Source organism: Salmo trutta, chromosome 18, assembly GCF_901001165.1.
Source record: "Salmo trutta chromosome 18, fSalTru1.1, whole genome shotgun sequence".
In the NCBI taxonomy this organism is placed as follows: Eukaryota; Metazoa; Chordata; class Actinopteri; order Salmoniformes; family Salmonidae; genus Salmo; species Salmo trutta.
In genome coordinates this window covers 15,143,700-15,159,907 of record NC_042974.1, presented here as the reverse complement: position 1 = coordinate 15,159,907, position 16,208 = coordinate 15,143,700, and the positions used below count along the sequence as shown (strand labels likewise).

Here is a 16,208-nt window from a genome sequence, read left to right as displayed (position 1 = left end):
GAATTGAACTGACTGTAAAAACTACATGATAATGTACAGGTCACATAGGTAAGATGTGTTTCTTCATCTTCTCTTCTATATGAAGCTAGAAGTAGCTTTGTTGTTGTTAAAACTCTGTACCTGGGGCATATCTTATGTAAACAACATCTAGAGGAGGAGACATGGCACTGTGACATCATCGACATTACAGTTTCAGAGTTTAATGTAAACAACATCTAGAGGAGGAGACATGGCACTGTGACATCATCAACATTATAGTTTCAGAGTTTAATGTAAACAACATCTAGAGGAGGAGACATGGCACTGTGACATCATCGATGGTAACAGGGTTGCTGTTTGTTGATTTTATAATCTAACATGGCACTGTGCCTTTCTGGGAGATGAGGCCACGTCCTCCAGGATCTCTCGATCAATGTCACACATTTATTTAACTGAGTCTGTGTCAGGAAGGGAGGGAGCTCATAATAAGAAAGGGTGAAGAGGGGATAGATTCACAGAGAGGAAAAGAGAGGAAGAGAGATACAGTTGAAGTCGGAAGTTCACATACACTGGGGTGGCAGGTAGCCTAGTGGTTAGAACGTTGGCCTAGCAACCGAAAGGTTGCTAGATCTAATCCCCGAGGTAAAAATCTGTAGTTTTGCCTGTGAACAAGGCAGTTAACCCACTGTTCCTAGGCTGTCATTGAAAATAAGAATTTGTTCTTAACTGACTTGGCTAGTTAAATAAAGGTTAAATAAAATAAAAAACACTTAGGTTGGAGTCATTAAAACAAATTTTTCAACCAATCCACAAATCTTTTGTTAACAAACTATAGTTTGACAAGTCAGTTAGGACATCTACTTTGTGAATGACACAAGTAATTTTTCCAACAATTGTTTACAGACAGATTACTTCACTTATAATTCATGACAATTCCAGTGGGTCAGAAGTTTACATAGCCTAAGTTGACTGCGCCTTTAAACAGCTTGGAAAATTCCAGAAAATGATGTCATGGCTATAGAAGCTTCTGATAGGCTAATTGACATAATTTGAGTCAATTGGTGGTGTACCTGTGGATGTATTTCAAAGCCTACCTTCAAACTCAGTGCCTCTTTGCTTGACATCATGGGAAAATCAAAAGAATTCAGCCAAGACCTCAAAAATTGTAGACCTCCACAAGTCTGGTTCACCCTAGGGAGCAATTTCCAAACACCTGAAGGTACCACGTTCATCTGTACAAACAATAGTATGCAAGTATAAACATCATGGGACCACACAGCCGTCATACCGCTCAGGAAGGAGACGCGTTCTGTCTCCTAGAGATGAACGTGCCTTGGTGCGAAAAGTGCAAATCAATCCCAGAACAACAGCAAAGGACCTTGTGAAGATGCTGGAGGAAACAGGTACAAAAGTATCTATATCCACAGTAAAACGAGTACTAAATCGAGTTAACCTGAAAGGACTCAGAAAGGAAGAAGACTACGGTTTGCAACTGCACATGGGGATAAAGATGGTACTTTTTGGAGAAATGTCCTCTGGTCTGATGAAACAAAAATAGAACTGTTTGGCCATAATGATCGTCATTATGTTTGGAGGAAAAAGGGGAAGGCTTGGAAGCCGAAGAACACCATCCCAACCGTGAAGCACAGGGGTGGCAGCATCATGTTCTGGGGGTGCTTTGCTGCACTTCACAAAATAGATGGCATCATGAGGTAGGACAATTATTGGGATATATTGAAGCAACATCTCAAGACATCAGTCAGGAAGTTAAAGCTTGGTTGCAAATGGGTCTTCCAAATGGACAATGACCCCAAGCATACTTCTAAAGTTCTGGCAAAAAGTTTTGAGGACAACAAAGTCAAGGTATTGGAGTGGCCATCACAAAGCCCTGACCTCCAATCCTAATTAAAATGTGTGGGCAGAACTGAAAAAGCGTGTGCGAGCAAGAAGGCCTACAAATCTGACTCAGTTACACCAGCTCTGTCAGGAGGAATTGGCCAAAGTTCACCCACCTTATTGTGGGAAGCTTGTGGAAGGCAATGCTACCAAATACTAATTGAGTGTATGTAAACTTCTGACCCACTTGGAATGTTATGAAAGAAGTAAAAGCTGAAATAAATCATTCTCTCTACTATTATTCTGACATTTCACATTCTTAAAATAAAGTGGTGATCCTAACTGACCTAAAACAGCGAATTTTAACTTGGATTAAATGTCAGGAATTGTGAAAAACTGAGTTAAAATGTATTTGGCTAAGGTGTATGTAAACTTCCGACTTCAACTGTATGGGATAAAGAGGAAGTCGGAATGAAAGAAGGGGAGAGTGATCTAAAAAAAAACAAGAGAGGGAGAACAGGAGAGAGAGTTATCTCATAACAAGAGAGAGACACAACAGGAGAGAGAGAGAGAATGTGTGAGCGAGAACAGGAGAGAGAGAGAGAGAGAGGGAGAGAGAGAGAGAGAGAGAGAGAGAGAGATCAGGAGAGTTAGAGAGAACAGTGAAGAACAAACACCATTGTAAATACAACCCATATTTATTTATTTTCCCTTTTGTACTTGAGCTATTTGCACATTGTTACAACACTGTATATAGACACTATGACATTTGAAATGTCTTTATTGTTTTGGAACTTTTGTAAGTGTAATGTTTAATGTTCATTTTTATTGTTTATTTCACTTTTATTTATTATCTGCTTCACTTGATTTGGCAATGTTAATTAACATATGTTTCCCATGCCAATAAATCCCTTACATTGATATTGAAATGAATTGAGAGAACAGGAGAGAGAGAGAGTTATCTCATAACAAGAGAGAGAGAGAACAGGAGAGAGAGATAGAGACTATCCACATGAAATATGCAGAGCTGTGTCTTTGTGTAGCAGAAATCAACAAATACATAAGTAAGGCATAGGGAATCTATTCCATTTGATATGATCTGCACTCAGCATGCCTTGTCTGTCTGAGAGAGTGAGTACTAGATTCTGAAGTCAAATGTCTGCTGTTTGCTGATGATCAGGTGCTTCTGTTCCAAACCAAGGAGGGCATACAGCAGCACCTTGATCTTTTGCACAGGTTCTGTCAGACCTGGCCCATGACAGTGAATATCAGTAAGGCAAAAATAATGGTGTTCCAAAAAAGGTCTAGTAGCCAGGACCACAAATACAAATTCCATCTAGACACTGTTGCCCTAGAGCACACACAAAAATGATACATACCTTGGCCTGAACATCCGCCCCACAGGAAACTTCCTCAAAGCTGTGAACATTTGAGAGAAAAGGCAAGAAGGGAAATCTATGTCATCAAAAGGAACATAAAATATAACATCCCAATGAGGATATGTCTAAAAATACTTGAGTCGGTTATAGAACCCACTGCCCTTTATGGCTGTGAGATCTGGGGTACGCTCACCAACCAAGAATTCACAAAATGGGACCAACAACAATTTGAGATATCCTCTGTGTACAACGTAAAACACCAAATAATGCATGCAAGCAGAATTAGGTCGCTCCCCACTAATGATCAAAATCCAGAAAAGAGACGTTAAATTCTACAACCACCTAAAAGGAAGTGATTCCCAAACCTTACATAAGAAAGCCAACACCTACAGAGAGATAAACCTAGAGAAGAGTCCACTAAGCAAGCTGGTCCTGGGGCTCTGTTCACAAACACAAACAGATCCCACAGATTCCCAGGAAAGCAACAGCAACACAATTAGACCCAACCAAATCATGAGAAAACCAAAAGACAATTACTTGACACATTGGAATGGATTGACCAAAAAACTGAGCAGACTAGAATGCTATGTGGCCCTATACACAGAGTACACAGTGGCAGAATACCTGACCACTGTGACTAACCCAAAATTAACTGAAGCCTTTGCTATGTATAGACTCAGTGAGCATAGCCTTGCTATTGAGAGAGGCTGCCATATGCAGACCTGGCTCTCAAGAGAAGACAGGTTATGTCCACACTACCCACAAAATGCTGCACTTCCTAACCTCCTGCCAAATGTATGACCATATTAGAGACACATATTTCTCTCAGAGAATTCCAGAACAAATTCAATTTTGATAAACTCCTATATATATTGGGTGAAAGACCACAGTCTGCCATCACAGCGGCAAGATTTGTGACCTGTTGCCACAAGAAAATGGCACCCAGTGAAGAACAAACACCATTGTAAATACAATCCATATTCATGTTAATTTATTTTCCATTTTGTACTTTAACTATTTGCACATTGTTATAACACTCACTAGACATAATATGACATTTGAAATGTTTTCATTATTTTGGAGCTTTTGTGAGTGTGATGTTTACTGTTCATTTATTATTGTTTATTTCACTTTTGTTTTCCATGCCAATAAAGCCCTTTAATTTGAGAGAGAGAGATATTTACACACAGAGACAGAGAAGGGGGAGTGTGATGATGACCTTCATCATCACACTCCCCTTCATTATCCTCCTGGTTTGTTGTCAAATTCCTAGGATACTGAGTTGACACAGGCGTTGACACAGGCAGCAGAAACACAATGAACAGATGTGTTGAGTTTTTCATAATTGGTTTGCCCGGCAAAGCAGTCTCCTGTCTGTCAGTGTGAGTCCTGAGAGTCATGTACTGTAACTGCCGGTTTAAAAAATAAAGAGAAATATACAGAGATATTCTTGTTCACTGTTATTTGGAGTGAGATGGTAGAATTTATAGTAGGGTAAAGTAGGGCTAAAAGAGGGCTTCCTTCCACTTAGAGACAACATCTGCCATTTATCTCATACTCCTTACTGGGGCACTAGGGTAGAGGAGGGGGGCGAGCATTATGCAGTGGGAGGTAGGCCTCTGGGAGGCGCTGTGAGAGGGGGGCACATATTTGGCTGGAGGGAAGGCTTTCCGGAGGCACTGTATGGGAGGCGGTCAACCTGCATCAGGTTGGGAGATCCGGGGGTTCCACCATGCCCGGGAGGGACACTAACTGTCACTAATTGTTTCCCACTTAAGTGAATCAAAGCGGCTGTCCCGGAGGCAGCGAAGGCCCCAGTCGGGAATATAATTTGGCTGTCAGATGCGATATGATATTTGTCACTCCTAAGGCCTGCTAGATGACTGAGCCCTCAGCGAGCTACATGTCTAGCCTGTCCCTGGGATCCATTTTGATTTCCTTTCTGTGAGTTAGTGTAGTGCTGAGCTACAGTTCAGGCCTATTCAAAGGGGAAGCTAATCCATTCACACATGGATTGGTTCAGAGAGATGGATCGGTAACTCTTTCTCCCTTCTCTCTCTCTCTCAAACAGCGTGTCGTGAAAAACACATTTGAATAACAATACAAGCAGTATTATAGTTTGGATAGAACCCGAGCAGATCCATAATTATGATTTAGTTAATTATAATCAACTGAAATCAGAGCTGATAAGGATTAATCAACAGCATCACAACATGCTTACTGAAAAATGAAGGGAGACAAATCAGAAACCATGCAAACAGAACCAAAATAGAAAATGATGAATTGGTAATTAATGCGTCAACATATGTAACGAGACACAGAGAGAGGGTAAAAAATACCCCACAAGTTTAAACTGATTTCTCTTTTTTCAATGTTATTACATTCGCAAAATTCACCATAAAACTGGATTATGGGAATAGGATTGCACTCATTGCCTTTGATCTGCCAGATAACAGTAAATCTACCATGGCACTCCGCAAAATTAAAAGTTTGAAGGAAACTCAGAAGGGGCCCTATATCCATGCCATTCCAGGACTAAGCCGAATTCTTCCCCTCTCTCCTCGAGCTTCTAAATGATTTGGTGTGGCTGAGATGTCTTAGAGCGGGATGAAGACACAATCAGGACGCTCTCTCGCTAATATGGCAGGCCAAGGATAGGCGAGAGAGAAAAACATAGAGTGAGAGAGAGAGAGCAAGACAGAGAGAGAAAGATCAAAAAGAGAGCAAAGAAACATATTACTCAACTGCTAAATCTATTCCATGTCCATACGGCTGTTAAACACAGTCCAATGTGGTAAAGCTACGTCTCTGTAATACAAGATCCCCAGAGTAGCAGATAAAGTACATGGTGGATACAGCCAGAGGGAGAATGAGATTAAAGCCTGTCTGTTCATCTAAGAACAGAGGCCCACCACTTCTCTAGATAATAACAGCTAATTAAGTAGGGAACAGTGGAGGGGCTGAGAGCACTCACTGTGCTAATCACAGAACAAATACATCTCGCTCTCTCGCTCTCTCTGCCTTTCTCTTTCTCTCTGCCTCTCTCTCTCTTTCTCTCTCTTTCTCTCTCTCTCTCTCTACCCCTCTCTCTCTGCCCCTCTCTCTCTGCCCCTCTCTCTGCCTATGTTCCCCCACTTGACAGCAAGTTCACTTTGCCCAACCACTCCCTCTCGCTTGCTTAGCAGAACAAAACTATTTTCTCTCTCTCTTCACTCTCTCTCTCTCTCTCTCTCCCTTGCCACTGTATTGAGGCCTAAGCATGAGTATCCCATCAACTGTCAAGAGCCTTGGAAAACCTTCAAATGAACCTCTCTCTGGTGTAGGCCATGGATTAAGCTTAGAGGAAAGAGAGAGAGAGAGACTTAAGGAAAGGAAAGCTTTGACTATGTACAGACTCAGTGAGCATAGCCTTGCTATTGAGAAAGGCCGCCATAGACAGACCTGGCTCTCAAGAGAAGATAGGCTATGTGCACACTGCCCACAAAATAAGGTGGAAACTGAGCTGCACTTCCTAACCTCCTGCTCAATGTATGACCATATTAGAGACTCAAATTTCCCTCAGACTACACAGATCCACAAAGAATTCAAAAACAAACCCAATTTTGATGAACTCCCACATCTACTGCATGAAATACCACAGTGTGAAATCACAGCAGCAAGATTTGTGACCTGCTGCCACAAGAAAAGGTCAACCAGTGAAGAACAAACACCATTGTAAATACAATCCAAAATGTATGCTTAGTTATGTTCCCTTTTGTACTTTAACCATTTGTACATCGTTACAACACTGTATATATACAAAATATGACAGTTGTAACGTCTTTATTCTTTTGGAACTTCTGTGAGTGTAATGTTTACTGTTCACTGTTATTGTTTATTTCACTTTTGTATATTATCTACTTCACCTGCTTTGGCAATATTAACATATGCTTCCCATGCCAACAAAGCCACTTGAACTGAAATTGAATTGCGAGAGAGAGAGAGAGAGAGAGAGAGAGAGAAGGAGGTTGTTGCCAGTGCCAAAGAAGTGAGTGAGTTCTATAGCTGGAGAGTTCAATAACTACTCACTGCCACATCAACACACACAAAACACACATAGTCCCCTAAATATAACATGAGTTATACTATTACAAGCTACTACATCATTTATTCTCTATATTACCTAACAACCAGGAGAAAACAGAACAGACACTAACGATCCTTTGAAGACAGGAGCAGGACATCTGGAGCAGGACATCTGGAGCAGGACATCTGGAGCAGGACATCTGGAGCAGGACATCTGGAGCAGGACATCTGGAGCAGGACATCTGGAGCAGGACATCCGGAGCAGGACATCCGGAGCAGGACATCCGGAGCAGGACATCCGGAGCAGGACATCCGGAGCAGGACATCTGGCCTGAGGAATTGCTGCTGATTGACCTCGATCTTAATCATTACCTGAAGTCCCCTCTGTCTCTCTCTCTCTTCCTCTCTCTTTCTTTTTTATATTGCACCTTCTCTGCCTCTGTTTCTCCTTCTCTCTTTATATTGCTCCCTCTCTCTCTCCTTCTCCTTCCTCTCTCCGTCTCAGGGTGAAACACAGTGTTGTGGCTTGGTCAGTGTGAAACATGGTGCTGTGGCATGGTCAGGGTGAAACACGTTGTTGTGGCTTGGTCAGGGTGAAACACAGTGTTGTGGCTTGGTCAGGGTGAAACACGTTGTTGTGGCATGGTCAGGGTGAAACACGTTGTTGTGGCTTGGTCAGAGTGAAACACAGTGTTGTGGCTTGGTCAGAGTGAAACACAGTGTTGTGGCTTGGTCAGAGTGAAACACAGTGTTGTGGCTTGGTCAGAGTGAAACACAGTGTTGTGGCTTGGTCAGAGTGAAACACAGTGTTGTGGCTTGGTCAGAGTGAAACACAGTGTTGTGGCTTGGTCAGAGTGAAACACAGTGTTGTGGCTTGGTCAGAGTGAAACACAGTGTTGTGGCTTGGTCAGAGTGAAACACAGTGTTGTGGCTTGGTCAGAGTGAAACACAGTGTTGTGGCATGGTCAGAGTGAAACACAGTGTTGTGGCTTGGTCAGAGTGAAACACAGTGTTGTGGCATGGTCAGAGTGAAACACAGTGTTGTGGCATGGTCAGAGTGAAACACAGTGTTGTGGCTTGGTCAGAGTGAAACACAGTGTTGTGGCTTGGTCAGAGTGAAACACAGTGTTGTGGCTTGGTCAGAGTGAAACACAGTGTTGTGGCTTGGTCAGAGTGAAACACAGTGTTGTGGCTTGGTCAGAGTGAAACACAGTGTTGTGGCATGGTCAGAGTGAAACACAGTGTTGTGGCTTGGTCAGAGTGAAACACAGTGTTGTGGCTTGGTCAGAGTGAAACACAGTGTTGTGGCTTGGTCAGAGTGAAACACAGTGTTGTGGCTTGGTCAGAGTGAAACACAGTGTTGTGGCATTGGTCAGAGTGAAACACAGTGTTGTGGCTTGGTCAGAGTGAAACACAGTGTTGTGGCTTGGTCAGAGTGAAACACAGTGTTGTGGCTTGGTCAGAGTGAAACACAGTGTTGTGGCTTGGTCAGAGTGAAACACAGTGTTGTGGCATGGTCAGAGTGAAACACAGTGTTGTGGCTTGGTCAGAGTGAAACACAGTGTTGTGGCTTGGTCAGGGTGAACAATGAAGGAGCTGGGACCATTCAGAGATGAATCATTGTGTCCAATTGGTGACATCACAGGAATGTTGGATAAACACACAAGTCTTTCCAACAGCATGAAGTCGTCCCAGCCCCAGTGTTGTTATTGCTGCAGGATAAACAGGTAATCAGTCTCAGGGTACACTAATTGGCACCCCCTTCCTCAAACACACACACACAAAACACACACTCACCCGGCATTGAGTGTGTACGGTGATGGTCGGAGGCGAGCAGCAAACGGCAGGATCGTGTAATGACCACATCAGTTACCTCATGGTGCTGACGGTAGGAAAACGGCTGGCAAAGCCAAAAGCCACTTGGAACTGTGGCAGTATGTCTGTCTGAGAACACACCTTTACTAGAAGACATACTGTATATTCAGGACATGAACATAAAGCCAGGTGGAACTGTGGCACTATGTCTGTCTGGGAACACACACCTTTACTAGAAGACAAAAAAAAAATCCTAGACCACCTTTACTCCACACACAGAGATGCATACAAAGCTCTCCCTCGGCCTCCATTTGGCAAATCTGACAATAATTCTATCCTCGAGATTACTGCTTACTAACAAAAACTAAAGCAGGAAGTACCAGTGTCTCGTTCAATACGGAAGTATGATTTATTTCAGCTTTTATTTCTTTCATCACATTCCCATTGGGTCAGAATTTTACATACACTTAATTAGTATTTGGTAGCATTGCCTTTAAATTGTTTGACTTTTCAAACATTTCGGGTAGCCTTCCACAAGCTTCCCACAATAAGGTGGGTGAATTTTGGCCCATTCCTCGTGACAGAGCTGGTGTAACTGAGTCAGATTTGTGGGCCTCCTTGCTCGCACACACTTTTTCAGTTCTGCCCACAAATTTTCTATAGGATTGGAGGTCAGGGCTTTGTGATGGCCACTCCAATACCATAAATTTGTTGTCCTCAAACCATTTTGCCACAACTTTAGAAGTATGCTTGGAGTCATTGTTCATTTGGAAGACCCATTTGCAACCAAGCTTTAACTTCCTGACTGATGTCTTGAGATGTTGCTTCAATATATCCACATAATTGTCCTACCTCATGAAGCCATCTATTTTGTGAAGTGCACCAGTCCCTCCTGCAGCAAAGCACCCAAACAACATGATGCTGACACCCCTGTGCTTCACGGTTGGAATTGTGTTCTACGGTTTGCAAGCCTCCCCCTTTTTCCTCCAAACATAACAATGGTTATTAAAGCCAAACAGTTCTATTTTTGTTTCATCAGACCAGAGGACATTTCTCAAAAAATTACAATCTTTATCCCCATGTACAGTTGCAAACCGTAATCTGGCTTTTTTATTAGGTTTTGGAGCAGTGGTTTCTTCCTTGCTGAGAGACATTTCAAGTTATGTCGATATAGGACTCGTTTTACTGTGGATATAGATACTTTTGTACCTGTTTCCTCCAGCATCTTCACAAGGTCGTTTTGCTGTTGTTCTGGGATTGATTTGCACTTTTCGCACCAAAGTACGTTCATCTCTAGGACACAGAATGCGTCTCCTTCCTGAGCGGTATGACGGCTGTGTGGTCCCATGGTGTTTATACTTGCGTACTATTGTTTGTACAGATGAACGTGGTACCTTCAGGCATTTGGAAATTGCCCCCAAGGATGAACCAGACTTCTTTCTGATGTCTTGGCTGATTTCTTTTGATTTTCCCATGATGTCAAGCAAAGAGGCACTGAGTTTGAAGCTAGGCCTTGGAATACATCCACAGGTACACCTCCAATTGACTCAAATGATGTCAATTTGCCTATCAGAAGCTTCTTACACCACAACATACATTGTATGTGAAAATATCTGTATGTAAACAATTGTTGGAAATTGTTGGAAAAATTACTTGTGTCATGCACAAAGTAGATGTCCTAACCAACTTTCCAAAACTATAGTTTGTTAACAAGAAATTTGTTGAGTGGTTGAAAAATTAGCTTTAATGACTCCAACCTAAGTGTATGTAAACTTCCGACTTCAACGGTATGTGAGAATGCTGTTCATTGACTACAGCTCAGCATTCAACACCATAGCCCCCACGAAGCTCATTACTAAGCCAAGGACTCTGGGACTAAACACCTCCCTCTGCAACTGGTTCCTGGACGTCCTGACAGCACAGCTGCCATGCTTATCCTTAACACTATGCCCCCTCAGGGTTTTGTACTTAGTTCCCTCCTGTATTCCCTGTTCACCCACGATTGCGTGGCCAAACACGACTCCAACACCATCATTAAGTTTGCTGACGACACAACAGTGGTAGGCCTGATCACCGACAACGATGAGATGGCCTATAGGGAGGAGGTCAGAGAACTGGTAGTGTGATGCCAGGACAACAACCTCTCCCTCAATGTGAGAAAGACAAAGAAGCTGATTGTGGACTCCAGGAAAAGGCGGGCTGAACAGGCCCCCATTAACATCGACGTGCTGTAGTGGAGCGGGTCGAGAGCTTCAAGTTCCTTTGTGTCCACATCACCAACTAACTATCATGGTACAAACATACCAAGACAGTCATGAAGAGGGCACAACAAAACATTTTCCCCCTCAGGAGACTGAAAATATTTGGCATGGGTACCTTGATCCTCAAAAGGTTCTACAGCTGCACCATCGAGAGCATCCTGATTGGTTGCATCACAGCTTGGTATGGCAACTGCTCGGCATCTGACCGTAAGGCACTACAGAGGGTAGTGTGAGCTGCCTAGTGCATCACTGGGGCCAAGCTTCCTGCCATCCAGGACCAATGCCACGTCCTGACCAGTAAAAGGCGTTATTAGTTATTGTAGTTTGGTCAGGGCGTGGCATGGGGTGTTTGTTTTGTGTGTTTTGGGGTTTTGATGTATGTTCTATATTTTCTATTTCTAGGTTTATTCTAGGTTTCTCTTTCTATGTTGTGTTTTTTCAATTACCTCCAATTAGAGGCAGCTGGTGGTTGTTGTCTCTAATTGGAGGCCATATTTAGTGTGTTCGTTTTCACTTGTGTTTGTGTGTGGTTGTTTCCGGTTTAGTCTGTGCACCTTACTGGACTGTTATCATTGTTATTTTGTTTAAGTGTGTTTACCTTCAATAAATACGAAGATGAGCAATATACCCGCTGCATATTGGTCCGATTATTTCTCCTTTTCAGACGATGAAGATTATGACAACCAATATAATAGGCAATGTCAGAGGAAAGCCCATAAAATTGTCAGAGACTCCAGTCACCAAATTTGTAGACTGTTTTCTCTCTTACTGCACAGCAAGCAGTACTGGAGCGCCAAGTCTAGGACCAAAAGGATCCTCAACAGCTTCTACCCCCAAGCCATTAGAATGCTGAACAATTCATAAAAAGCCTACATGGTAAATATTGTCTTCTTCTTGAACTGCACTGTTGGTTAAGGGCTTGTAAGTAAGCATTTCACGGCAAAGTCTACACTTGTTGTATTCGGAGCATGTGGCAAATAAAGCTTGATTTGATTTGACATACTGTATATTCAGGACATGAACATGAAGCCAGGTTGAACTGTGGCACTATGTCTGTCTGAGAACAGACCTTTACTAGAAGACATACTGTATATTCAGGACATGAACATAAAGCCAGGTGGAGCACTTACTGTACCTTGGACAGCTAAACCCACTCATCTGCAAACACTAACACATATGCACGCACACACACACACACATTAACAGAGAGTGTCAGTAGGCTGACGTGGTAAAGGCAAGGCTGTGTGTTGAAGAAAGGCTGCTTTGGTCCCCACAACTCACCTCCCCTCGCTTGCCTGGTGAGCCGTCAAGGGATTATTTCATAGCAGATTACGAGATGTAAAATTTAGGGAGCAGACAGCACCTCGGCTGTACCTCAGAATCCCCAGCGGACCCCTTTTAGAGGCTCCCATCGACTCGCTGAGACTCAGAGAAGAACAGAGCAGAGCTAGATTAGTGTGCCTCATTTTCCATGCACACAGACACACAGACACACACACCGCTCTTCCTCCCTCTCTCTCTCTATTCGCAGAACATGGAAAAAAGCCCAGATGAAGGTCATGTTTTGGCTCTCCTTCCTTTTAACGTTCTCTAACTGCACAATCCATGAATTGTCTTCCTCCCCTCTGCTCATAACATCTGTATTACCTATGGCATCAATCTTCCCACATCGTCATGCAGCAGCAGGCTGGCTTCTTATATGCCATACATCATGACAATCGGACCAAAACAGTCCCTTTTTGGAGCTTGGCATCCCTTTTCTTTCAGAGATAGCTTCTGTATGTGTGTGTGTGTGTGTGTGTGTGTGTGTGTGTGTGTGTGTGTGTGTTGTGGAGGGAGTTTGAGCTATAGACATAGAGGGCCCTACACAGCTTCTATAGGCTAAATATATAGCACACGCTGTATACCTAAGCATTAGTAAATGGTACACACGGTCAGACTGTCACAACCTACCACAGTATGAACAGCCATCTAAAGGACAATGCCCTCAGGAAACTTACATGTGTGGAGCATTACACATTTACAATACATGTCACACTGTATGAGGACAATACCCAGCATTTGTTTTCTTTTAACATCAATCTCTGTCCATGTCAAATCACATTGCATGAAGATTTACTTAGTTGACTGTGCAATCATAGACAACGGCCACAGAAAAGGATTTTGCTTTGAACGGGGACAATGTTTACAGCTATTTAAAGTGCAAATATGGGTTATTAGTGCTGAACACCTGTATGACATGTAAATGCATGTGAATGTGTGTGTGTGTGTGTGTGTGTGTGTGTGTGTGTCTGTGCGTGCGGCTTATTGTGTGTGTGTTTCTCTATTCTTATTTATGTGTGAAAAAGACATTAGTAGCAACAGAGAATTCCATGAGCTTCTAGCTAAAAATGGGTGTCTGGCTAAAATGCATGCATCCCCCTAACTCATCCATCCCCCTAACTCATCCACCCCCCAAATTCATCCATTCCCCTAATTCATCCATTCCATTAACTCATCCATCCGCCTAGCTCATCCATCACGCTAACTTATCTATTACCCTAACTTATCCATTAACCTAACTCATCCATCCCCCTAATTCATCCATCCCCCTAACTCATCCATGCACCTAACTCATCCACGCCCTTAACTCATAATTTCCCCAAACTCATGCATCCCGCTAACTCATCCATTCCCCTAACTCATCCATCCCCCTAACTCATCCATCCTCCTAACTCATCCATCCCCCTAACTCATCCATCCCTCTAACTCATCCATCCTCCTAACTCATCCATCCCCGTAACTCATACATTCCCCTAACTCATCCATCCGCCTAAATCAACTGTTCCCCTAACTCAACCATCCCCTTAACTCAACCATCCCCCTAACTCAACCATCCCCCTAACTCAACCATCCCCCTAACTCATCCATCCCCCTAACTCATCCATCCCCCTAACTCAACCATCCCCCTAACTCAACCATCCCCTTAACTCAACCATCCCCCTAACTCATCCATCCCCCTAACTCATCCATTCCCCTAACTCATCCATCCCCCTAACTCATCCATCCCCCTAACTCATCCATCCCCCTAACTCATCCATTCCCCTAACTCATCCATTCCCCTAACTCATCCATTCCCCTAACTCATCCATCCCCCTAACTCATCCATCCTCCTAACTCATCCATTCCCCTAACTCAACCATCCCCCTAACTCATCCATCCCATTCCCCTAACTCATCCATCCCCCTAACTCTACAGGAATGATGGAGTCCATCCAAATCATCTTGGCTCCTGGACTGTCCACACATTTCAAGGCTGCGTTGAAACAATGGCTGTTAAATGATCCAAGACCAGCTCAGTTAATCCCTACCATTGTGACAATGAGTGACATCCCCCTAACTCATATATCCCCCTTCTCATCCATTCCCTAACTAATCTATTCCTCTAGCTCGTGATGTTGAGAGTGAGTGATAAAAAAAATAATATATATATATATATATATATATATATATTTATTTATTTATATATACACTGCTCAAAAAAATAAAGGGAGCACTTAAACAACACAATGTAACTCCAAGTCAATCACACTTCTGTGAAATCAAACTGTCCACTTAGGAAGCAACACTGATTGACAATACATTTAACATGCTGTTGTGCAAATGGAGAAGACAACAGGTGGAAATTATAGGCAATTAGCAAGACACCCCCAATAAAGGAGTGGTTCTGCAGGTGGGGACCACAGACCACTTCTCAGTTCCTATGCTTCCTGGCTGATGTTTTGGTCACTTTTGAATGCTGGCGGTGCTTTCACTCTAGTGGTAGCATGAGACGGAGTCTACAACCCACACAAGTGGCTCAGGTAGTGCAGCTCATCCAGGATGGCACATCAATGCGAGCTGTGGCAAGAAGGTTTGCTTTGTCTGTCAGCGTAGTGTCCAGAGCATGGAGGCGCTACCAGGAGACAGGCCAGTACATCAGGAGACGTGGAGGAGGCCGTAGGAGGGCAACAACCCAGCAGCAGGACCGCTACCTCCGCCTTTGTGCAAGGAGGAGCAGGAGAAGCACTGCCAGAGCCGTGCAAAATGACCTCCAGCAGGCCACAAATGTGCATGTGTCTGCTCAAACGGTCAGAAACAGACTCCATGAGGGGGGTATGAGGGCCCCACATCCACAGGTGGGGGTTGTGCTTACAGCCCAACACCGTGCAGGGCGTTTGGCATTTGCCAGAGAACACCAATATTGGCAAATTCGCCACTGGCGCCCTGTGCTCTTCACAGATGAAAGCAGGTTCACACTGAGCACGTGACAGACGTGACAGAGTCTGGAGACACCGTGGAGAACGTTCTGCTGCCTGCAACATCCTCCAGCATGACCGGTTTGGCGGTGGGTCAGTCATGGTGTGGGGTGGCATTTCTTTGGGGGGCCGCACAGCCCTCCATGTGCTCGCCAGAGGTAGCCTGACTGCCATTAGGTACCGAGATGAGATCCTCAGACCCCTTGTGAGACCATATGCTGATGCGGTTGGCCCTGGGTTCCTCCTAATGCAAGACAATGCTAGACCTCATTTGGCTGGAGTGTGTCAGCAGTTCCTGCAAGAGGAAGGCATTGATGCTATGGACTGGCCGGCCCATTCCCCAGACCTGAATCCAATTGAGCACATCTGGGACATCATGTCTCGCTCCATCCACCAACGCCACGTTGCACCACAGACTGTCCAGGAGTTGGCGGATACTTTAGTCCAGGTCTGGGAGGAGATCCTTCAGGAGACCATCCGCTACCTCATCAGGAGCATGCCCAGGCATTGTAGGGAGGTCATACAGGCACGTGGAGGCCACACACACTACTGAGCCTCATTTTGACTTGTTTTAAGGACATTACATCAAAGTTGGAT

The 16,208-nt window shown here is 43.8% G+C and overlaps 1 long non-coding RNA gene across 1 annotated transcript in view; it reads right to left on the bottom strand.

Annotated features, from left to right (window-relative positions):
• LOC115152877 (uncharacterized) overlaps positions 1-16,208 on the bottom strand; it is a 106,564-nt gene that overhangs the window by 24,082 nt on the left and 66,274 nt on the right. The window contains exon 2 of the long non-coding RNA XR_003867594.1: positions 3,195-3,234. This is a non-coding gene — a long non-coding RNA (uncharacterized LOC115152877). The remainder of the gene's footprint in view (positions 1-3,194; positions 3,235-16,208) is intronic.